Below are 25,758 nucleotides of genomic sequence, written 5' to 3'. Positions count from 1 at the left end.
TTCTTGTGCCATAGATTCTGGTAAAGGCTTTGTGCTTCTCCTAAAATCAATATTTTAAATACACACAAAAAAATAGGATAATAGAAGAAACCAATTATATGTAAATGAAGTTGCCAGATTGCTAGAAAGATACATTTTTGACGTATTTATGCTTTTTTCTTATCACATTGAATAATAAAATAACACACTTAAAATATAGATGTGTTAAAGTTAAATTTATTTTTAATGACACATCAGTGTGAAGGCTGTTGTGGCTTAGCTTAAATAAGAATGTTCAACTGTAGGGATGGTCTTTAACAGGACGACACTCATTCATGTTAAATGGATTGTGATTTCTTTTCCATCATTATAAGGGTTGAAAAAAAATCTACATTTGCAAAGACCCTACTGTTGGAAATAAAATGTTTCCATTGCTGAAACATTTAAAAAAATGTTTACAAGATAGTGATATGCTTCTCTCAAGGAACAACAGAATTCTTCAAGCCTTTTTTCTGTCTAGATCTTTGATTTTTTTAACTGATTATTTAGATTTTTTACAGCTGTGATAAAATGTATATACAGTGAAAAGCACAGATCTTAAGATACAGTTCAATGAACTTTGGTTGAGGCATAATTGTGTTCTCCCCTTCAACCAATTTTTGATTGCTTTCACTATAGGCTTACTATGTACTTATTTTTGAACTTTTTATGCAAATGGAGTCAAGCAGTACATACTCTTGTGTCTGGCTTCTTCTGCTCAGCTTGTTGTTTTAGAACTTCATCAATGTTATTGTGTATATTAGCTGCTCATTCTTTTTTACTGTGAAGTAGTATTCCACCGTGAACAAATTGTTCTTTCTCCTGTTGATGGACATTGGGTTATTTACAGTTCTTGGCTATTATAGAGAAAGCCAATATGATCATTCTTGTGTAAGTCTTGTTGTCAAAATATGCTTTAGTTTTACTTGGGTAAATACTTACCCATGGAATTTTTGGATCATAGCATAAACGTATGTTTAATTTTTGGGAAACTGCCCAACAGCTTGGCAATTTGTGTTTTGTTTATCTCCTTCTTTTCATTGATCAGTCTTGCTAGGGGTTTATCAACGTACTACTCTTTTCAAGGAGCGAACCTCTGGCTTTGCTGATTTTCTCTACTGTCTATTTTTATTTTATTTCTGCTCCAATCTCTGTTATTTTCTCCATCAATTCATTTTGGGTTTAAATTGCTCATTGCTTTCTAACTTCTCATGGTGCGTATCTAAATCATTAACTTTAAACTTAACTTCTTTTTTTATGTAAGTATTTAACACTATCTTTTCCCTCTGAGCACTCCTTTAGCTACATCCCACAAATTTTAATGTTAGATTTTCATTGTAATGGAATTTGAAATATTTTCTAATTTCCCTTATGATTTATTCCTTGAATCATTAATTGTTTGGAAGTATGATGCACCATTTACAAAGATTTGGAGGAGCTTGCTAGTTTTTTTTTTTTTTTTACTGATTTCAAGTTAATTGCATTGTGATCAAAAAGCATGCTTTGTATGGTTTCAATTCTTTGATATACATCTATATTTGTTTATGCCATCTGTTCTTTGTTCCTTTTTTGTACTTTCCTGCCTTTTGTGATTGAATCTAGTATTTCTCCTGTCTCAGTTTATTTTTTAAAGTTACATCACCGTATTAGTTTCCTATTGCTAATGTAAAAAATTATCACAAACTTAGTAATTTAAAACACACAAATTTATTACCTTATAGTTGTATAGGGCAAACATCTGAAATGGGTTTCATGGGCCTAAAATTAAGGAGTCATCAGGGTGATTGCATTCCTTCTGTAGGCTCTAGGCTCGAGGTATGAGCTCATTTCCTTGCCTTTTCCAGCTTCTGGTGGCTCTCACATTCTTTGACTCATGGTCCCCTTCCATCTTCAAAGCCAGCAACCACATCATTCTGCCTTCTGCTTCTGTCATCTCATTTCCTTCTCTGGCCCTTTTGCCTTCCTCTTTCACTTACAAGCATGGTTGTGAGTACATTGGAGAGTACATAAACCATGATACTCTCTGCATTTCAAGATTCTTAACTTGATCACATCTGTGAAGTCCCCTTTTCCATGCAAGGTGACATGTTCACAGGTTCCAAGGATTTGGATCTGGGCATCTTTGAGGGCTATTATTCTGGCCTGCCATAATCACTTTGTTTCATTTTTAGTAGTTCCCATAGGGAGTCCAACATGCATCCCTAATTTATCACCATTCAACTCGAACTAATAACACTTCATGTATAATGGTATGTTTTGTTAAGAACCTTACAGCAATGTACCATATATACTCTTATCCTTTATGCAATTGTTGTCATACATTTTACTTCTATGCATATGTCATGGTCAGGTTCATGTGTCAACTTGGCCAGCTGGTGGTGCCCAGTTGTATGGTCGGGCAAAGATGGCCTGTCTGTTGCTATGAGGACATTTCATAGGATTAAATCATGATCATGTTGGCTCCATCTGCAGCTGATTGCATCTGTTCTTTGTTCCTTCTGTAATCAGCTACGGGGAGTGTCCTCTGCAATGAGTGATGCTTAATCTAATCACCAGAGGGCTTTTAGGGAAGATTCAGAAGAGACAGTCATTCTTTCTGCTTCAGTCAGTGAGCCTCTCCTGTGGAGTTCATCCAGACCCTTCATTGGAGCTGCCAGCTTCACAGCCTGCCCTAGGGATTTGGACTCTTCCATTCCCATGGTTGCCCAGCCAGCCTCTCCTCAGAGTTCATTGAGGATCCTCATCGGAGTTGCTAGCTTGTGGCCTGCCCTACAGACCTTAGACTCTACATTTCCATGGTTACATGAGACACTTTAATAAATTTTATACCTATGGATATCTCCTGCTGATTCTGTTTCTCTAGAGAACCCTAGCTAATACAGTATGCTATGAACTATCAGATACATTGCTATTGATTTTTCCTGAAACAGTTAATTTTCCACTAAAGGAATTAAGAAACAAGAACAGATTCTTTTATATTTATCCAGATATTTACCATTTTTTTTGGCATTCTCTGTTCCTTCAGGTAAATCTGAGTTTCTGTTTCACAGAGTTTTCCTGTAGCCTGAAGAACTTCATTTAATCCTGCTATGAAGTTCTGTTAACCAAATCTCCCAGTTTTGTTTATCTGAAAATTAAAATTTTATTTTGCTTTAATTTTGAAGACTATTTTTTGCTGTGTAGAATTCTAGGTTGGGTTTTTTAACCTACTTCAAAGATATTTTGTTATTTTTCTGGCTTGCATTAGTCTAATGAGAAGACTGTAATCATTATATTCTTTGTATGCAATATGTCCTTTTTCTTTGGCCTTATTTGGGATTTTATCAAGTTATCTTTATCTTTATATTTTAGCAATTTGACTGGGATATGCCTATGTATGGATTTTTCGTGTGTGTATTCTTGGGTTTCATCGGATATTTTTGGTTCCATGCATTATTTTACTTAATCACATTTGGAAGTAACTTATATCTTTGAATAATCAGTTTAGATCCTTGTGGTAATGAATCAGGAAGGATCTATCTCCTATCAACAACAAGATATAAATTGTGAATTCCAACACTGAAAAATAAAATGTCTTTATCTAATAAGGCACAGATGTATTTACAGTGAGACTATTCATATAAACTATCATTTTGAGCAAGTAATGGTTTTTATACATATGAAATAGATTTATTTATAGAATATCAAATATGATAAAATTGAGAAAATAGTTATAAAATATTGATATATTTAATCATCTTGCTTTCTTCTATATTTTCTATCATTAAGAAAAATTACCACCACTAACATGTTGGCTTAATTATTTTAGCTTAACCAGAATATAACAAATAGAACATTATGCATGTCTTAAAAAAAAACCATTTATAGTATTATTGGGAAGATAACATTTCTTTACAGATCACTTAAATATTTTAATAATTTTAAGCTTTATTTTATAATTTCTTTCTTTATAATTACAGAAAGAGAATATATTAGGCGAGCTATTCTTTGGGAGTAGATTAAGCTTTTGGGATGTGAGTACATTTTCTCTGAGGACATTTGTTAAATCATCATTTTGTGAACTAAGGTCATAAGCCAGTAATGATTAATGTCTAGGTTACAAATGATCATTTTGAGCAATCATTATTTAAAATAAAAGAACTCCTCTTTCCTCTAGCTGTGTTTGTTAGTTCTGATGGTTCTGGACACTAGCACAGACAGAAGAGAAGCTGAAAGTGATCAAGTTTCCAGATAGAGAGGGAACTCTATTTAAAAGCCAACTGTTTGAAAATTAAAAAACCCAAAAGACAGGTGAATGTTAAATGAACCATCCAGCAGAATTCCCATAAAAGCAAAATCTCTTCTCTAAAATTGAATCTTTTCCCAACTTGGACTATAAAGTTGGACTATGCCACCTTGCAGATATCGTAGACCACATGTCCCACAAACACTACCTGGCCTAGAGGAGGAGGCAGCTGTCCTCTTGCTATCACCTCTGCTATGTATGACTGTCCTATCTCTGGGCTGCACCTTGATGGTACATTGATTGTACATTGCTAAGCGATACAACTAAAACGTGAGCCCAGGAACGCAATCCTCTTACACATCTGGCATGCAGATTCATTTCTTGGTGTGTGGAAGAAGCATTCCATCTTCTGCCCAGGCCCAGTGATTTGTAGTATGCTCAGTGTTAATTGCTCACTATTCTGGGAACTTCACATATCAATCTGACTGTGCCATGTAAGTGTGATTATTCACTATAAATGTGTTTGAAATATTTCATTGCAGTGGCAACTGCTAAAATGAACAGAGATCCCTTTTTATCATAAAATGAATTATATCCTAGGTCCTCAGGTTTGAAAAGGGGGTGTGTGGGAAAAGAGGGATCTTCATTTATAAGACGGTTAGGTGAAACATCCAGCAACTGTCAGTGTGATTATAAGAAATGCACAGATGCATCTCCATCTTCTGGGATGGAGAAACTCTGGTTCCTCACAAATAAATCATAGAGTATTTCAGGCCACGTGCTCTCAGTTTGCCATTCTCTAGCTCTGCACTTGAGAAGCCCCAGGACAGTTACATCACTGGGAAGTTTCTGGGACTTCAGATCACTTTTGCATCTTAATAAAGAGCAAAGAGAAGCTGCTTCCATCCTGTTTTCTTCAAGGTGGCTCCCTAGCCACAGCAACTTTCCAGAATTTCTGCTAGAGCAGTTTCCTAGAATCATTTCCGGATTCCCTCTTCCTTTCTCTCCACTGGCCCCAGAACATGGCCAACCTCCTCATCCTGTCTTCACCACAAAAAAGGAGACATACAATCCTACACTATATTTTACGTAGTTCATATCAGTGAGAGCATACAATAGCTCTCTTTCTTTCTGGCTTATTTCACTTAACTTACATTTTTGAGTTTCATCCATGTCATTGCATGCATCAGAACTTCATTTTTTTAAATTGTGAAATATAACATATGTACCAAAAAACAATAAATTTCAAAGCACATTTTAGCAAGTAGTTATTGAACAGATTTCAAAGTTTGGTATGGGTTGCACTTCCACAGTTTCAAGTTTTTCCTTCTAGCTGCTCCAAGATACTGCAGACTAAAAGAAATATCAATATGATGATTCAATAGACATACTCATTTGTTAAATCCTATCTTCCCTGTTATAACTCCTTCTTCTCCTTTGATCATTCTCCCAATCTTGAGGGATATTTGGGCAATGCCCATTCTAACTTTTGCATGTTGAAAAGTGATGTCAGCAATATAGGACAGGGGAATGGAGTTAGTTGATGTTCTTGGAGAGGCTGTCCCCTCTGGATTTCAGAATTTATCTGGCCTAGGAACCATCTGGAGGTTATAGGCTTCTGGAAACAAACTTAGTGCATGAAATTTTTGTAGCATCTCCAATAGAGGCCAAGGTGTTCTTTAGGGTGAACAAGAATGATGCTGGTTAGGATTTGGCAAACCATGGCACTATCTAACTGAAGCTTGCATAAGAGTAGCCTCCAGAATAGACTTTCAACTCTCTTGGAACTCTCTTAGACACTGATATCTTATTTTGTTACATTTCTTTTTCCCCTTTTTGGTCAGGAAGCTGTTGTCGATCCCACAGTGCCAGGACCAGGGAGTCATGTCCCACCTTCTTAGGGAGTCATGTCCCACCTTCTTAGGGAGACTTTCACCCCTGAATGTCATGTCCCATATAGGGAGAAGGGTAATGATTTTCTTTGTAGAGTTGGGCTTAGAGAGAAGGAGGTCATATATGAGCAACAAAAGAGGTTTTCTAGAAGAAGCTCTTAGGCATAATTATAGTTAGGCTTAGCTTCTCTGTTACAGAAATAGGTTTCATTACGAACAAGCCTCAAGATCGAGGGCTTGGCCTATTAACTTGGAAGTTCCTAATGTTTGAGAGAGTTCTAAGGATTTCCCAGGTGAGAAAGTTTAATAAGAACTTTGTTTCTTTTTATGGCTGAATAATCTTTTGTTGTGTGTGTATATCACATTTTATTAATCCATTTATCTGTTGATGGACATTTGGGTTGCTTCCACCTTTTGACTATTGTCATCAATGAACATTGGTGTATAGATACCTGTTCAAGTCTCTGCTTTCAATTCTTTTGGTTAAATATAGAAGTGGAATTGCTGGGCCACCTGGTAATTCTATGTTCAACTTTCTGAGGAACTGCCAAACTTATTTCCACAGTGACTGTACCATTTTACAATGTATAAGGGTTCCAATTTCTCTACATCCTTGCCAACACTTGTTATTCTTTTAAATATTTAGACTACCCATTTTTTGAGGATTTAAAAGTTGTTGTTTTGCTAATAGCTACAGGGATATGGATAGATATAATAAAAGATGACAAAACACTCATAAAGAATCTGAAAAAAAACATGGGCTAATAGACACAATAAGTCAAACTGAAAAGAGAAGAAAGGCACTATAAAGAAGCACACAACAGACAAGAAATATCTTGCCTCACCTGTTTTCAATTCTGTGTAGACTGGGGCCGAGAGGCTACCATCATTCCTTTCCTTTTTTCTCTCAGGACTAGTAAATCCTGAACTTGCCCTATTACATAGAAGAGAGTTTACCAAACCATTTGATTATAGGGATCTTTTGAAGCAGATCAAATGGTCCCACCCAAGACATAAAAAAGTCAAAGTCTACAGAAGAGAGACCCAGATTTTTTGGATTTTACATAATTGCCCAGGCATTTTATATGATCAAACAAACTTAGAAAACACTACAGAGACCTACGAATAGTACAAAGTAAAAGTTCCACTCCAATTTCTTTTCCGCTCCAATATTTTATCTACTGCTAGAACCTATAAAGAGTGGGATAAAGGCAAGCTGCAACAAAGGATGCAAGTGGGGATTATTTCTTGCTCAGAGAAAACTTTGGACTCATTATTGTACTCATATATTTGTTCACAGCCTGTAATCTTCCTCAAAATTTCTAGAGTCTACAACCTGAGTGTGTTCGCGAGCAAAAGGACCAGGGGAAAGCGTGTGAAGGTGTGTGTTATATAGAATAGTTTGCATGGTGTGGTCTCATGCTGGTAGGTGTGAAAGCTCATAGAAATTTCTGGAAGAATACAACCAACTATAGGAGGGATTTGGGATGTATTTGGTTTCAGTCTACATATTTCCGTCTAGATTGGTTTGTACAGACATTGCAAAAAAACTCGTTACTAACATTATTTTAAAAATTAGTAAGAATAGCTAGTTCCATCTTCCTACCCCATGATATTGACAGCCCCTTCCAACATGAAAAAGTTAGAATAGCCATAGCCCAAATACCCCTAAAGAGAGGGATAGAAAGATTAAAGGTGATAGTGGAGTTATATAGAGATGAAAGGATTTATAAATGAATATGATTGCTCAATCACTAAATTGATATCTCTTTTAGTCTCCAGTATCTCAGAACAGTTAGAAATAAAAACCTAAAATTGTGGAATTGTAACCCAAATCAAACTCTGAAATCTGTTCTACAACTAATTGTTGTGCTGTGCTTTGAAATTTATTGCTTTTTTGTATGTATGTTATTTTTCACAAAAAAAGAAAAAAAAGTCGATTGTGATGATAAAAAAAAGTATTTATTCCTTCTAGCCTCCAATGTTCTGGAGCAGCTAGAAGGAAAAATGTGAAAGGATGGTATGGCAGACCATGACAAACTCTGGGGTCTGTCCTGTAACCACTTGTTGAGGAGTGCTTTGAAAATTATTGCTTTTTTCTTTCTTTGCTTTGTATATATGTTATATTGTACAATAAAATGGTTAAAAATTAGTAAGAAAAAAAAGAATATTTGAACTCTACCTTCTCAATATCAATGGGTTAAAGTTTCTCCACCTTGAAGAGAAGAGATACAGCCATTTACAGCTGAGAACAGAGTGACAGATGCTGCCCGTTTTTGTGAGCCAAATGACTTTTTTTTTTCTTCATTTCTGTGTCTGGTACTTTTTGGCCATCCAGGCATGATTAGATTTCATGAGCCTCTTCTTTCCTGTGGCCTTTTTCAAGGACCTCTGCAGGGTGCCTGGTTGCTGGGGAGAGTGATTCACAGGAGCTAGAAATGGAACCCAAGTGGGGCTTGGGACTGGCTGCTGTAAGGCTGCCAGGCTTACATTAAAAAAAACAACAACAGCAAAAAACGACAACTAAAAACCAAAATACCAAACTATACACCAATACGATCCTCCTGTTAACACAAGTAGCTAAGTGCTCTTTTAATTGTAGCTGTTGCTACAATCTAAGTGGAAAGTATTTTAGATCCATTTTTCTCAAACTGCTCTAATCACAGTAGTTTTCATTTTGCCTTAATGTAGCAAATACATTCAACTACTTAATTTTGCTCTTTTTGTAATATAGCACTTTGCATTTAAGCATCTCAGGCAGCTCTTGCATCCTTCCAAAGTAGAAATTGACTGGCTATGTTTCCTTTAGTGATGCTATGACTTTTAAAAATTAAACTGTACTTCCAGATGACTTACTTCATTCAACTCCAAATGAAATAATGACTTTGGATGTCTCCTGTATTTTAAATTTAGATGAAAATTAAATTCAACACTGACCACACTGGATATAAAATAGTCAAATGTCATTTTAAGAGATTATTATTTGAATGGATCATTTTCTTGGGGGCTACTATTTGTAGCCCAGTGAGTACACTCTGCTTCTGCCTGTCTTTTGTTAATGGATGGATAGTCTTTCTCGCTTTCAATCCCACAGATAAAAATCTTTTTCAAAAGAGACCACTAGAGAGAGAAAGATTCCCGCTGGAATATTGTACTTTTCTCATAGGATGGACACATTTCTTCATGTATTTATCTTAAAATATTAACTTATGCATTGCCCATAGAGTGGCTGTTGATTGCAACTTTTAAATGCATTCTGAGGTTATACTTTTTTTCCTGTAAGCATTTTGTTTTAGGTTTATCAGTATCACTGGTGAGTTTTCTTTCTCAGACCATTTCTTCAGTGAGAGGTGGGTACAGTATCATGTAAGAAACCATATTGGAGAGGAGCTGGTATTTCATAATGTTTACTCTCAAACTTTATGAAGTTTTCTTCTGATGTTTCTCACCCACATCGTCTCTGCAAAGTCCAGGCCAAGGTATTTGACACATTTTTTGGGAAAAGCAGAAAATTTCCCATATTAATGCCAGGTAGTCATTTCATTTTGTAGCTTTTATGATAACCTCAAGCTGCTCTATGGTGATACTTTCAATTTTAATTAAAATTTGTAAAATGCATCGGAAGTAAAATTAAGTGGGGTTAGCGCTGTTGGACACAGAAGTCAACATAATGCAGAAGAAAGAAATGTATCCAGGAAGAGAGCGGGCCTAGACTCCAGCCATTTTCTGTGCTCATTGTGAATTTGGGCAAATCACATAATTTTCAGGGCTAGTTCACCCTTGTTTGAAAAATGGAGATGATAACGCTTATTCTATCTGCCATGCCATTAGTGTCTTTACCTTTAAATTGAGCTAGATTACTTTCCCGACTCTTTCCATTGTGTTCTACAGAATTACTTTAGATACACAACAAGTATAGGGAGTGTAAGGGTAGTTCAGTGGTAGAATTCTTGCCTGCCATGAGGGAGACCCAGGTTCGATTCCCGGTCCATACACTTCCTTCCCCCCCCCCCCCCCCCAAAAAAAGATAAAAAAAAACCAAACAGGCAAAACAAAGAAACAAAATTCAACAAATGGTGCTGTAATAACAGGATACGCACATGGAAAAATAATGAAATGTGACTCTGGCATACAGCATACAATAAAAAAATATATATATACAAGTATGAAAGAGTTTTTAAAAAATGTCTATAGAATGTAAAGTACCACTTAGAATATTTGACATATATTTTGATTGTTGCCAATTTTTTTCCAGGCAGGTTTCTAACTGAGAGGGTGATCTGGTGGAAAAGCAGTTATGTTTGTAAGTCTTGAAAATTAAGTTCTATCTTTACTAAAGAGGGAAAAATACCCCTTTAAAATCCATTAGAGCATGGCTATTTTTAAAATACCATCTCATGATTTGCTTCTTTAAGTGGGCCCAGATGGGCTAGACTGATAGGGTGTTTGTGGCCATAGGTTTTAGTCGGTGGTTTGGTCTAACTTTTTCTGAATTATATTAGCAAAAATCATTAAACAGGCAACCCATTCCCTTAACTGTTTGGCTGCAAATTTGACCTGCATTTAAGGTGTGAGAAAAGCAGGGCATATCTACAAGATATAAATAAAACATCATTCCACTAAGGTTTGTTTTTTTCCCTTTTATCCCCTCCAACTCCTTCCAAGGGTGTTGAAATCTGCCGAGATTTATTTTGATGACGGTAAGTTGCTTCTCGTTACCAGGAGGTGAAGATGCTCTGTTATTGTTTCCTGTTTCAGCAGCTCTGAAAGGTAACATCTGAACTCTTGTGGTTATAATACGCAGAAATAATGAAAAGCCGTTTTCGCTAGTGATATTCAAAGCTTTGATTTACCTCTTTCGAAAGTGAAGGATTTATCATTGACACCTAAGGTGGTTTTGAGAGATAACGGGTCACAGAGCTATAACTGCTAGGGACTTTTAGGGTCTGATCTTAGGAGCAATGGGCCAGTAGGTGGAGGAGAATTTTCAGAAGGTGTATCACGACCGCCATAAGGGCAAATAGAGTGGGTCACCAAGGTACTGAAGACGTGGCCAAGAACAGGATGTGGAGACTTAAGTCAGAACCTTGAGCTGCTCATTCAGAAATGCCCATGTGTTAAATGTAGCACATGTGTGATAGGAGCAGGGATGGCATAACTGAGCAGGCCATTGGATGACAGGATAGGAGCAAAGGGCTGCGTGGGTCTAACGCTGGCCATGAATATGATCTTGAGCAAGTTCTCTGCATTTTCCCAAACCCAGTCAGGGTCGGCTCAGTGATCATGGAGATCAAATTCCCCAGATGAATTAATTTTATTGAAATATGCATTTATTGACTGTCTACCCATGAGGGATCTAAAAATAAACAAAACTCAATTCCTGCAGAGGTGGTGAGCTAGGTACGAAAGCGAATAGTCACAAAGCAGTGTAACAAGAGACTGAGGAATGGATGGAGCATGACACACACACAGATTAGGAAACTATTTCTTTATGGGTAGAAGGACTGATCAAGGAATTAAAGGTCATTGCTTTTGAACTTACTTTTGCACAATGCGTCTAGGAAAAAAAAAAGGTCAGATAGTAAATATTATCAGCTGTGCAAGCCATAAGATTTCTGATGTAACTACTTTGACAATGTAGCGTGAATGCAGCACAGTAAACAAATGAGTATGTCTGTGTTCCAAGAAAACTTTATTTCCAGAAACAGGCGGCAGGCTGGATTTGGCCTGTGGAGCATAGGTCGGTGATCCTGGCTACAGAAAGATGATGTGCAGAGGCAGACTTCGCTGAACACTAAGATGATGCCATTTTAGTGCTTTTTTTTTCTGTCTTTGGAGTTCTAATAAACATGTCTTCACAGAGTTATAAATATGTGTGTGCATAGACCTAAGGTGTGTATCGGAATAACCTGCTGGTATCTGGATCTATGGCACTTAGAGTTTCCAGGCATACGGGCCCAGCTTCCAATTGCCAGCATCAACAACTCTTTGCCTGAAGGTTTTTTTCTGGCTGCCAGAGCTGCTAGGCCAAGTGTGGGGTATAGAGCAGGAGGGTGGCTGGGGAACTGACATAACTCACCCTCTCTACTGAGCTCTAACCAGTAACTGGAAGGAGTTGATGGATAAATGTCCCAGCTCCCTACCCGCTTTGAGAGATCACTCCCGCATATTCTATAGACTGTCTCTTTGAGTCCCCCAGTGGGTCAAGTCCCATGGCCCACCATTGTCAGTTGCTTGTTAACATGCTCCTTACTGCTTTACCTTCTCTGTCTGCTGTCCTGCCTCACCTACAAGTCCACAGTCACCTCCTAAATCACCCAGTTGTATGAATCCTTGTAGTCAGCATTTGCATCTGGAGGAATCCAAACCAAGATGGTATCTGGGGCAGGGGCTGATTCCTTGAAAATTCCTGGTTGAGAGAAGCTGCAGAAGATTTTCTCCAAATAGGCAGGAATGCCTTCTCAGAGCTCATTATGGAGAGTTTTATTAGGGTGTAGAGAGCCAATAATGAAAAACACTTTTCTTAACTGTTGATAGATTTGTTTATCTTTGATCAGGGCCTGCACAGATGCAGTTGATGCCCTTCCTGACCCCTTCCAGCTGTGGACAGCACCCAGTGGCTGGGACACCTGCACCTGTCTCTTTTCCTCTGTCTTTTGGAGGTGCTGGTCTGAGCACTGGGGTGACCTAGACATGCTAAGTGGACAGGGTTGAAGGGAATTTGCAGAGATGGGCTCGCTGGGACAGGATAAGGAGAAAAAGTGCTGAAAAGGCAGGATGGGGTCCACTCATGATGGACCCTAAATGACTGCAAACTTAGAATTTTATATTCTATCCAGAGTTGAGCCTTTGACAGTATTTGAGGAGGGAGTGTTGAGCGTATTCAATGGCATTCAATAAGTGCTGGGAATTGTGACAGATATGGCAATATGTATAGGAAGGTGTTGAAGAACTCCTGTAGTCAGTTGAAAAGTCAACTCCTTTAAGAAACCCCCCCTGATCATTTCAGTTAGAAGGGACCCCTCCCTCTGCATTTTACTATTCCTTCTATATGGTGCAACTAGCAATTTAGTGCACTTAGTAAGGTACTATCTGCAGCAAGCTTTGTGCTACAGTGAGCCATAATTAGGGGGCTTCCCGCAATTCTTTTTTTTTTTTTTCCAGCAAGTGACATCTGGTTAATAAGAACACTGAGCTCAGCATTGATAGAGGGAGATAATCAGCCAATATGCTTTTTTTGTTGTGGTTGTTGTATGCTATATGGCGAGGGTCACATTGCATTCTTCTTCCATGTGGGTCTCCTTGTTATTGCAGCACTATTTGTTGAACTTTTTGTTTGTTTATTTTTTCTTTCTTTGTTTGCTTGCTTATTTGTTTGTTTTGGGAAGTACATGGACTGGGAATTGAACCGGGTCTCCTGCATGGCAGGTGAGAATTCTACCACTGAGCTATCTTTGCATGCATCCCCCCCTACCGCATTTTGTTTTTTTAAAAACTAAAGAATTTTGAGCACCATAACCCTGATGCCTGAAGACCTCAGGGCCATTCAAGTACTACTTGGTGGAGCTATTTCTTTCTCCTTCCACCAGATAAATACCTGTGTTACTGTTTAACCCCTTGAACTAGTAATTGCCAAACTTTTTAAAAATATATTTCCTTTAAATATTTCATTATAAAAATTTTCACACACACAAAAGTATTAACAGCACAAATAGTATAATAAACTCTCATATACCCTTCTCTCAGTTGTGACAATTAGCCAGTTTACCACTCTTGTGTCTTCTCTTCATTTATTTCCCTTTTTGTTTAAGTATTTTCAAGCAAATTCCAGCCATCATTTCAATTCACCCCTATGTACATGAGTATGCATTTATTAAAAGTATAGCCATTTTCTTATGTAAATGCAGTGCACAATTGCACTTAACAAAATTAATCTATTCTTTGATATCATCGTATACCTAGTCCATATTTAAAGTTTCCTAATTGTTTCAAAATGACTTTTTTTCCCACTGTTTGCTTGAATTAAGATCTCAACAAGGCCCACATGTGGCATTTGATTGTTGCATCTTCTAAGCTTCCCTTCTGGAAATCTCAGTGAACTCTAGGACTTGACTCCACTCCCACTGGCTTGTGATAACCTTTCTACCTTGACGATCTTTATTCCTCCTCCTTTATATCCTCCTTTTTTTTTTTTTTGTCCTTTTTTAATGGCAGAAAATTAGGACTACTGTAGATAGTTTGATGAGGTCCCTGAATTTGAAACTGTCTTCTAACCTGAGAAGGCTGGGTCGAGTCTTTGAGGATCTGGCCTGAAGGTTACAGTGTGGTGAAAAATAAAACTCCAGGTGTAAACCTGCAGTCTGTTTTACAGACCCTTACAGCTTTGGCCTTATTACCTCAAGCAGTAAGTCTAGCCCTTTTTCCTCAGTGTATTGAATCTAAAGAGTAAATAGTCATTTCCCACTGTCCTTCCCATAAATTTCCAGCAGGTAGGACCAATTCACTGCTTGTTTAGGCTTAAAAATCCCCCTCAAGTGCAAAGATGAAGACCGGTGTGTAATTGAAGTCACTGGATATTGTGTGCATAAGATGGGAGTGTGAATTGAATTTCTTGTTTTTTTCTGAAGCTTTGTAACTTTACTAAAAATGCTGGCATTTTCTGGGAATTTTACTGTATGTTTATTGAGAAAGAGAGACTTCTCTTCTGTGTGGTGTGGCATTTTTACAAAAATCAATGATTTAGAAATAGGTAGCTGAAATGAAATTGTGCAACTTCACTTTCCATTTGTTGGAAAACCTGCTGGGCTTGTTTGGAAATCTTCATACATGTTTGGTATACCTTCAGGGGGTAAAATTATATTGACTTTGCACTTTGGGACATGCAACAAAGATCTTTTGGAATGTTACAAGAAAATTCCAACAACCTAGTTGTGATTTCCAAATTGATTTTGGGATATTTACTTAAGTTGGTGTTTTTTTTTTTTTTTTCACTTTCAGCACTCGTGTTTACTTTTCCTTTTATCTTGGATGATTTTCCTCTTTAGAAACTGGCTTAAGCAAGGGTTGGTAATGAATATGGCTCAGCATTACCTCATCCATGTGTCAAGCTGAAACTTGTTCTTTGATTATTAGAGGTAGTGAAGCTTACAGGAGCGTGATGATGTCTTAATTTGAATTTTGAAATTAAAAAAGCCAGGTACTAAAAAATGACACTACAAAGAAGAGAGAGAAACTGAATTCTCTTTGAGGTCCCCCCTCAAAATACTCAATCATTTCTACATCTTCCTTAATGTCCTTAAAATATAAAGGCTTAACTCCTAAAGTTGCTGATAAAAGGGGAGGGAAAATTAGGGAAGAGTATAATGAAAACTCAGCACTGGCTATTGCTTAATTCTGTCTCATAATAACAAGAAAAAAGCATAATGGAGATGGAGGAGCAGAGTCATTTACAGAATAACTTCCTAGCAACAGCTGTAATGAACAAATACTGGTAGATGAGTCAGTTCTCCAATATACTACATCGCATCAGAGCTTAGGAAAAGAGGTGCAAAGGAAAGAAAAAAATATCTGAGAGTTCCAGAATTTGTATTATGTCCTATGTAGCTTCAGACCTTGTCATTGTGGGAAGCTAAATGTCAGCAGCAGGTGGGGGTGAATGAGTGCTCATGGGTTTACCTGGCCTGGAAATGGATGGGGCAAGGCTGACACCTATGAATTTTCTGGCTTCACTTGAGTCACAAGCCTCCTCCTTCTCCTTTCCTTATTTCCCCTCTTTCCCCTCCTCCTCCCCCTCACTGCCCCCTTTGTTAAGCACTTCCCCAGTCTCCTAGGCACTGTGCTGAGCACTCTTAACACATAGTTTTCCTCACACCACTCCTGTAAAAGTAGATTATCTCCATCTTACATATGAGGAATCTGAGGCTCAAAGAAGGAAAACTGTGCCCCATAGGCTCACAGATGACAATCAAAGTAGCAATTTTAATTTTCTTTAGCGCACATGGGTACTTTGTGAGGGCTGTCAGACTCACTCCTCACACAGTACCTGCTGAGCCAGGAGCTTCTGTTAATATGCTCATAATAAAGATGAGGAAACTGAGACACAGACAGTCAGATAATTTTCTCAAGGCCATATAGCTACGAAGTGGGAGTGCCAGAATGTAAATTCAGGAACTTGAGTTAGCAAGCTGGAGAATTAAGTTTCAAACCTAAATGCACTTGATGTTAAAGTACACACTCTCGCCGCTGCAACTCACTGCATCCAGGGACAATTGTGGAGCAGAGGCAACCATGCCCTCCAATAATCGTGTAGCATGTATTTCATCATAGCTATTTCAAGTGGACGTAACAAAATTATTAGTAGCCACATTGGGCTTTTGGGAATTGACTAAAACTAATCGTGGGAAAAATCTTAGAGAGTTCATGTGTATGAAAGTGAGGGTGTATGTGTGTGTGGCCATGTGCATGAGTGTGTGTATGTGCTTGAGTGTGTGAAAGTATGTGACGAGTGTGTATGAGTACATGCATGTGTATGTGCCTGAATGAATGTAAGTATGTGGAGAGTGTGTAAGCAAATGCATGTGTGAGTATGCCCATGTGTATGTGCATGAGTTGTGTGTGAGCGTGTGCATGTGTGAGTGTGCATGAGTGTGTGTGTGGTGTGTATGTGCACACATGTGCTCCTTCATCCATGGGCAGTGTCTCATGCTCCAGATCTTTCTCTCAGCATTCACTTAGTTATTGTTTGCATTGGGGTAAGTGACTGCATACTCTTTGAAAAAGTACGTTGTGCCACAACTTTAACACATAATAATGGGTTTCTCGTTCTAGAACAGCACACTTACATTTTTTAGGTGCAGGTGTTTTCAGTGCTTTAATAAAAATAAGTGACTAAATGTAGAATTCCAGGCCCCTTGACAGGGAGCTGGAGGAGATATTTTTAGGGGTGTGTGCAGGTACAGTGGAAGTTGGTGATGACCCAGAAAGGATTTTCTGGGGAAGAGAGAGACTTTTGTCTCTCTATACAAAGTGGATCAGGCCCATTTTGCTTATTCCATCTGCATTAGGATCCCAAGGCCCAATCTCTCTTCCCTGTTGGTTCCCGGGATGATTCAGAAAGGGGCAGGGATCTAGGGGCTATGAAGTCCTAGGAAAGTGGGTCAGTAGGCTGAGAGACAGGGGACAAACTTCTATTCAATTTCCTCAATTGTGCCCTTTGCAGGAGTTGCCTACAGACAAGAGTGCCTGTGTGTTCCAGTTTTGCAGAATTACCTTCCCTGGTTAGTATCCAACCCCCATCTCCCAACCTGCAGAAATCTTTCCCGAGCAACACCCTGCCCCCTTCCCCTCTCTGCAAAATTCCGTTGTGACTTGCAGGCACCTGAGGAATTAACCATTTCTCCAGCAGGGCTTTTCGTTGCCTAGCCACAGGTCCATGTCTCATTCCCCTTTTCAAGGGAGCACCTCTGCCCCTCAAGCCATCCTCTCTGGGAGGGGAAACGCTCAGGAGAGCCAAGCCTCCTCTGCAGGTGGTTCTGCTGTGTTGGTCATGCGGCCTCCCTCCAGCCAGGCGGGGACGGAAGTATGGTTAGCCCGGATCCGGGCGCAGGATAGGAGAGGAACCCCCGGAGCCTTGCCCAGCGTCCCGGGTCTTGCGGTCATTAAAAAGGTCTACGCCTGCCGCATTGGGGGCGGGGTGAATTACCCACCGGCAGCCCCCGGGCCGCCCAGAGGAAACAGAGGAAGCTGGGCTAGCCGGTGAGTGGGGGACGGCAGCGCAGCGTCAACCTCGGAGGCCCTAGCCCGGGACGCGGGCACCGCCCTCCTCCTTGCAGCCCGGACCCGCGAAAATGCAACCTGCTGCGGCTGCGCCCCCTGCCTAGGTACACAGGGAAGAGAGGAATTACAGCCACCTTCCACTTTGGCTCATGAGCCCTGCTGTCTGAAGGTCGTTAAACTGGAAAGGTTTTGTAGGATTTTATTTCTCTTTTCCTACACACACTTTCTTTCTTTGTTTCTTACTGCCCATTTGTAAATGTCTCCTTTGATTTCCAAACTTGAAACTGTACAACAGAGGCACTGACATTACTTTTGCTTGACTAACTTTGATTTCACGTCCATCAGAAAGTTTCCGTACCTGAAATAGAGATCAGCCCCAGCAAATTGCTTAATTTTGTTCTTTACTAGTTGCAAAGATTTGCCACTTACCTTTGCAGCAAGCATTCCTTCCCGTCCCCCTCTTTTAGAGAAAGTATTTGACAGTGACTAACATGCTATATTAATAGCCCCAAAATTGCTACATTTCATGCCACGAATGGTTTTCCTCTGAAACCTCAATCACATTCAGATACTGTGGTGGGTTTAAGTGTGGCAACTAATGTTGTTCCAGCATGCATTTTCCCACCTATAATGTGTTCATGGAAACTTAAAGTGGAACTTCTGCTCCTCTGGGTCGAAATGATTCTTGAGATTGTGTTCCATGGTTTGGTTTCGTTCTTTAGTGAGATTCTATGACCCTGCATTGCATCGAGAGATGCATTTGTTGGATTGGGCTTCATCTGAAAGTGTGAAATCTCACTAACTTGCTGAACATTGCGGTTTTGAATCAAGCCTTTAGAGATGAAGCTGTGAAACCTCCCAAACCAAAGCTCTGAACAGAAATCGCCAGCTTAATTTGCATTTTGGCTTTGTTGCAAAGTTTAGCTCAACTCTGTTTCAGTGGCTACATTGCCTTGAGAATAAGAATATTTTCTGATGTTTAAACTAAAGGCCTCTCACTGCTTCTAAAATCTGTTACCTCAGACAACTGAAACACCTGTGCTATCGTTTGGACGGGATTACTTCATGTACTTGAAGACAGTCTTTCCCTCAGACTAAATAAACCTAGAGTCACCCTCTATTACATTTTAAAAAACAGTCCTTTGCTGACTGAAATACAAAAAAAATATGGAAAAGCTTAGACATTCCTTTTATATTTTATTCTCTCTTTCTAAACCTTGCAAAGGTGTCTTTATACATATTTCAGTATTCAGCCAATGAGGCTACTTTTTTTTTTTTTTTTTATTAATGATGACCTTGGTTGGCATCATAAACTTGAATTTGCTATTTACTGTAGGTTTGACTGGCCTGGGCATGGTCAGACCAAAGGAAGCCGTTAGACCATTCATCGTCTCTGTTATCTTCTTTCTCCTATCTCATAACCCCTTCTAGGAGAGAAGGCAAAGTATTCTCTCTAGCTGCAAGTGGTGGAAAACATATTTCTTGCTTTTTCTTTAAATGGTAAAAGAGAACTAAGGCAGTTGGCCCCAGTTACATGTTCCACCATGAAGGGAAACTGTCTTGTGTGGGTGTGTATCTATGTATGTAGGGCAAGTTGAAATTCTAACCACCACCACCCCTGAGCAAAGCCCATTTACTTCCAGCAGTTGGAATGTTCAGCAAACATTTGAATCACTATCCAGGGGTTTTGCAAATGGCATCTTCCCTGCAGAAACCCTTTTCCTGGTCACATAGTACAAGAAAAGGAAAGTGTGGCAGATTGGGTTGTGTACTCTAGAAAAGTTTTTAATCTTAAATCAAGTTTTTAATCTTAACCCACATTCCTGTGGGTGTGAATCCACTGTAAATAGAACCTTTTGAAGATGTCGTTTTTTAGTTGAAGTGTAGCCAACTGATTCATGATGGATCTTAATCCTGTTATTGGGGGCCTTATAGGAAAAAAAAAAAGCCACGAGAAGAAGCCAAAAGCTGCAGATCAACAGGAGAAAAGAGAGGACCACTTACATGTTACAGGAAAGCCAAGGAACCCAAGGCTTGCCCCGCTTTCCAGATGGCTGTGGACCCCAGGAGGAAGCAAGCTTTCTAGACTCTGCATCCATGTGCCAATAAACTCCTGTGGTTTAAGCCAAACCATTGTGTGGTATTTGTTATAGCAGTCAGGAAACTGAGCCAGAAAGGAAAAGGAAATAAGAGAAGATAGAGCAGGTACACTGATCGCTGCCAAGTGTAAAAAACCAGAAAAATGGCCATAACAGATTTTGTGGAAAAAAAAAGGCCTTTTCTGTGAAAAAACATCTTGAACTGAACAGGTGGTGATGAACCAAAAAGGAGGCTGGAATTTTTGAATTTTTAAAATGAGGGTTTTATACCAGCAGTGTTATCTGTGGAAGAGAGAGCTTAAGTCCCCTTTAGACACGTAAATATAATATGAGAGCCTTATTTTAATTACTTGTGGAGAAGAAAGATTCTCTTCAGCTTTAAGTTCAAATATATGTAGATAGATCAGACATCCTACAAGTTTTTGATCTTGAACAACTGCTGTAATTGAGTATCCTACGTAGAATGTTAAGGTGATGGGTCATTCTTATTGAAATATGTTCTAAAATCTCTGATGCAGAGCCTTGATCTACTTATCATTAAAGATGTTAGTTATGAAGAAAATTCTTATCTTGGAGACTTTGATAGCTATTACAAATCTTGCAAGGCCTGTTTTTTAAATGCTATTTTTGTCATATCAGTTTTCATTCTGAGCAATAATTTCCCACCCGGGTCTTTGGATAGCTCAGTGTGATTTCAATTCTTTCATTCACTACGGAAAATTTCTTAGGTTTCAAAATTTCTCACAGATCTTTTGAATAGAATACTTTAAAAAATCACACTGCCCTTGGCTCAAAACTTCTGATGGCCCTCTAGTGTCCTTTGAGTCTGGGAATGGAAAGGAATCACAGAAATCCAGTTTTCTGCTGGAAATAGAAATGATCTCCCCAACAGTCTTATGTTCTCTGCTTATCGCTTTTACCAACAGACACTTATGACATAATTGGTTTCATTTGCTGGACAGCTCTAGGTATTAGCATGTTTGTTTTTGGATTGAGATGAAATCCAATCCCTCCAGGTCGTACCAGTTGAACACAATTTTGCCCACTATATCAACAGCAACCAAAACATTGGCTTTTTTTTGGCTATGATTGCTCTTTCAGTATTTGAAGATATCCTTCTGTGTTAGCTTATTCTTTACCAACTGAGACCCAGGACCCTTTCACTATTACTGTGTGGCATGGTGCCAAGACTCAAGTTGCCATTATCCTATCAAAGGTGAAACCAGATCAAGCCCAGACCTTATCATCTAGGCTTTGATGAGTGCTAGTTTACCAGCTGGTCTGCCATATCTTTCCACATTTGCTTTCCACTACTTTGTAAGGCAAGTCCTTTCATTCACGCTCTCTTTTCATTATTCTATGAATTTAGAATGATGATTCTTCTCTCTATGGTCTGTCTGAAAGATACAAGAGATGTATAAGTTACGACGTATCTTATGATAATATCTTTTAAAAATATTTTTATTGTAAACAACAGACATACAAATATTCTTGACATGCAAACATTCTACACATGGTGTATAATCAGTGGGCTCATAATAATCATCACATAGTTGTGTATTCATCACTATGACCATTTTTTTGAACACTTGCATCTCTCCAGCAAAAAAAATAAAAAGAAAAAGGAAAACACTTATAGATGCCATACCCCTTACCCCTCGCTCTCATTGACCCCTAGTAGGATTTCAGTCTACTCAATTTATCTTAATCTTTGTTCCCCATATTATTTGCTTATTTTTTATCTACCTTTTTTATACATTTGTCCATATGCTAGAAAAAGGAACATCAGACACAAGGTTTTCACAATTGCACAGTCACGTTGCAAAAGCTATATCATCATGCAATCATCTTCAAGAAACATGGCTACTGGAACACAGCTCTATAGTTTCAGGAACTTCCTTCTAACCACTCTAATACACCATAAACTAAAAAGGGAATATCTATGTAGTGCATAAGAATAACCTCCAGGATAATCTCTCAACTCTGTTTGAAATCTCTCAGCCACTGATACTTCATTTTGTCTCATTTCTCTCTTTTTCCTTTTGGTTGAGAAGGTTTTCTCAATCCCTTGATGCTGAGTTCCAGCTCATTCTAGGATTTCTGTCCCATGTTGCCGGGGAAGTTTACAACCCTGTGAGTCATGTCTCATGTGGAGGGAAGAGAGCAGTGAGTTTGCTTGCCATGTTGGCTGAGAGAGGGAGAGAGGGAGAGAGGGAGAGGGGGGAGGAGGAGGCAGGGGGGGAGGAGGGAGAGGGGAAGGAGGGAGAGGGGGAGGGGAAAGGGGAGAGGGAGAGGGAGAGGGAGAGGGAGAGGGAGAGGGAGAGGGAGAGGGAGAGGGAGAGGGAGAGGGAGAGGGAGAGGGAGAGGGAGAGGGAGAGGGAGAGACCACATCTGAGCAATAATAGAGGGGAGAAGGAGAGACCAGATCTGAGCAACAATAGAGATTCTCTGGGGGTGACTCTTAGGCATAATTTTAAGTAGGCTTAGCCTATCCTTTGCAGGAATAAGGTTCATAGGGGTGAATCCTAAGACTGAGGGCTTGGCCTATTGATTTGGTTGTCCCTACTGCTTGTGAGAATATTAGGAATTCTCCAAATGGGGAAATTGAATTTTTCCTCCTTTTTCCCTATTTCCCCAAGGAGACTTTGCAAATACTTTTTTATTCACTGTTCAAATCACTCTTGATTTATCAGGGCATCACACTAACCTGGACAAACCAACAAAATCTCAAGCCCTTTTCAAGGTTTCATGTACTTATGGTGTTCAATTAAACCGACCAAATTAGGAAATGTACCAAATTTTGCATCAAATAAACATTTCTCCCTTTAGTCTCACACAGAAGTTGAAGTTTTAAAATAGAAATGACCATCTATTTTCAGCACTCAACAATACTGATATTCCTTTGTTTTTCCTCATGCAAAAACAGTTTTTAAGTTGTACATTTTGTCACTATCATTGTAAACTCTAGGCATTCCTAAATTATAAATTATTGTCTGTCTTTCCTTCTGGTTTCATATGTGCCCCCAGCCCTTTTCCCTCTATCATTCTCACATTCAGCTTCATTCAGTATATGTACATTATTGTACTACAATCAGGTAATATTGTGCTATCAATTTCTGAATTTTTATAACCAGTCCTTTTGCACAATCTGTATCTGTTCAGCTCCAATTACCCAATATCTACCCTATTTCTATCTCCTGATAACCTGTGTTCTTAACTGAAACTCTCCAGGTTGACTCATTAATGTTAGTTCATATCAGTGAGACCATATGGTATTTGTCCTTTTGTTTCTGGCTAATTTCACTCAGCATAATGTCCTCAAGGTCCTTCCATGTTATTACATACTTCATGACTTTATTCTGTTTTACCGCTGTGTCATAGTCCATCATATGTACATACCACAGCTGGTTTAGCCACTCAATATGATAATATCTTGATTTCAGGAAACTACTGTCCTAGATAATTGTGGATGAAGAGTCGGGGAGAGGCATATTCAGTGGCGGAAAAGAGGAAATGTTTGGGTAGAGAATAGAAAAACTCATTGGAAAATTTTTCCCATTTCTTCTCTATCGAGTCTATATGAAACTTTCTCTGTCTCTCCAAGAAATCATTGGTAAAATCTGAATTTCTCACGTATACGTATTCTCATGTATTTTTTCCCCTGGCATTAATTGAGGCATCTTCTGTTTGCTGGGGAGAGCAGGGTGTGCCTCACGGCTGTGGTCTCACCAGGTCACAGACATTCTATACGATGAATTCATGAAAATGAAAAAAAAAAGAGTGCATGACCCACATATACATGTTTATATTGGTTTTGTTTTGTTTTTAGGTTGTCTACAGTTTGTAGTTACTGGAGCAGCCTGGAAGCATCAAAATTCTAGATCATTGTTGACCCATGAAACTGAAGAACCTGGACCCTGGCTCTCTGTTCTGTAATAAAATTATATTTCGTAATTGTTTGGAGCTTGGTTATTTGTCCAATTCCATCACGCATGATTATTCCCTTCTCTTGCATTATAAACTGGATAAAGCTCTTATCAGTAGTTGCTCAGCCTTAGGGAATAATCAGGTTTTCAGGCCTTCACACTGTGCTCAAAAAGACTTTTAACGTATCAAAAATACCAGTCTTGGCACTATTTGTTCAACACCATTATTGCTGAGCCCTCTTTTGGACGAAATTGGCCTCAGCTGCTGAAAGCCAAGGTTGCAATGGATGAAAATACACAAAACACGAGCATCCTTAACTGGTGGCTATTAGATTCAAGGAAACCTCAATCAGCACACAGGGTCTTTGGCATAAGAACACAGCTCACAACTCCTCCAGGTGGGCGGCCAGGAAACCGGCCCTCCTTGAATTCTTGATGGCGGCCCTGCAGGGCCTGGGGTGAGAAGTGTAAGGCTGGCTGCTAGGGCAGGTCGGTCTAGAGAGCAGAGAGGATAACAGTGCAGTGAGGGACCATGTCTGTCCTCATCTTTCTACCCACCAGCTATATTTGCAGGCACTGTTAAGTGTGAAGGGCTTTAACATATATACGTGTGTACTTCCTGCACAACCTTTTGCAGAATGGGGAGTTGGTATTATTCCTGTTTTACGGGGGAGTTTATCACTCAGAGAGGTTTCAAATCACAGAAGCAAGCAAGAGATTTGACTGTGACTTGAACCTTTGCCTTCTGACTCTACCTCTATTACTCTTTCACAGCTGTGCTAGAGCCAATATTTTGTAGCTGGGAAATAAAAGCCTGGAGTCAGAGACAGCCTACAATGTTTGGCTTGAGACTTCCTTATATGTCAGTGGAGATTTCATCAAAGGAAGATGAAGAGGCGGGCTCACACTTCTATCCAAGGGGTTTGCTCGAGCAATTTTGGTATAGTTTGGGGACAAGCAATAATGCACCCTTGAGGCTGGAAAAAATGCACAGGAGCTGAGACCCACATTTGGACTTGAGGTTGTACCCTTTGGATTACACTCAGCTGGACTAATGTATTTCTAGCTGCAGCAGCCCCTGGGGACAACGAAGTAAGTAGGATTAAAAATACCCACAAATTGCATTTGTTAACAACCAAGGACAGCTCATTCTTTTTAGCAAAGGAACCACAAACGTTTTCTGTAGTGGAGGAATTGAATATAATTTTAAACAAAACACTCCTTATTTTAATTTTCATTTTTAGCTGTAGTATTCTTTACAATTATAATGTATTCCTAAGCAGTTTTTCAGAGTTCAGTAGTCAAAAAGAAGAATGTCAAAAAAATAAAAAAATCCAAGATGGTTCCTGGGTAGGATTTATTTAAAACCTACTTATGTATTAATATATACAAATAACAAATATAAACAATGTCAAAAAGCAAGAAACACAATCAAGTATTTAAAATCTCTCTATTATTATTCAACTAAGAAAAAGCTGTTCTATTTTTCTCTTTAAGAAGGAAAAATCTTTCCTAAGTGAGCAGTCACTAAAATTACTGGTAATAGAGTGTACTGTATTTCATAATTTCACAATTGCATCTCAAATTTTCTTATGTCTCCTTCCACTTTTGCATCACATTTCATTATAAACATTTTCTATTCTTTCCAGAATTGGTTCCTTTTTCTGTACCTTTGTTTCCCTGTCTATTATACTCAGACCCACGTACTTCAATTAAAAAGTCTCATGCTTTGCACATGACACCTCAGTCCTCACATCAGTAGCAATGGCTGGTGCAACTGGCTAGAAAGAGCTATCAGCATTCTTTTTCTCTCCACCATTTTA

At 38.9% G+C, this 25,758-nt stretch overlaps 1 long non-coding RNA gene across 6 annotated transcripts in view; it reads left to right on the top strand.

The window, feature by feature from the left end:
* LOC143662602 (uncharacterized) overlaps positions 1 to 23,953 on the top strand; it is a 165,945-nt gene extending 141,992 nt beyond the window's left edge. For 3 of the 6 annotated variants that reach the window (XR_013165463.1, XR_013165471.1, XR_013165453.1), the window contains 4 exons: positions 10,391 to 10,438; positions 10,801 to 10,905; positions 17,354 to 17,411; positions 23,839 to 23,953. This is a non-coding gene — a long non-coding RNA (uncharacterized LOC143662602). Of the gene's footprint in view, positions 1 to 7,435; positions 7,517 to 10,390; positions 10,439 to 10,800; positions 10,906 to 17,353; positions 17,412 to 19,845; positions 20,021 to 23,838 lie in introns of those variants that run through there. The other 3 variants (XR_013165482.1, XR_013165477.1, XR_013165468.1) reach the window with 3 other exon arrangements.
* The last annotated feature ends 1,805 nt before the right edge of the window (positions 23,954 to 25,758 follow it).

Source organism: Tamandua tetradactyla, chromosome 2 (assembly GCF_023851605.1).
Source record: "Tamandua tetradactyla isolate mTamTet1 chromosome 2, mTamTet1.pri, whole genome shotgun sequence".
NCBI classification, from domain to species: Eukaryota; Metazoa; Chordata; class Mammalia; order Pilosa; family Myrmecophagidae; genus Tamandua; species Tamandua tetradactyla.
Note: the sequence above shows the minus strand (reverse complement) of the source record. Positions and strands in the feature narration are given on the sequence as shown.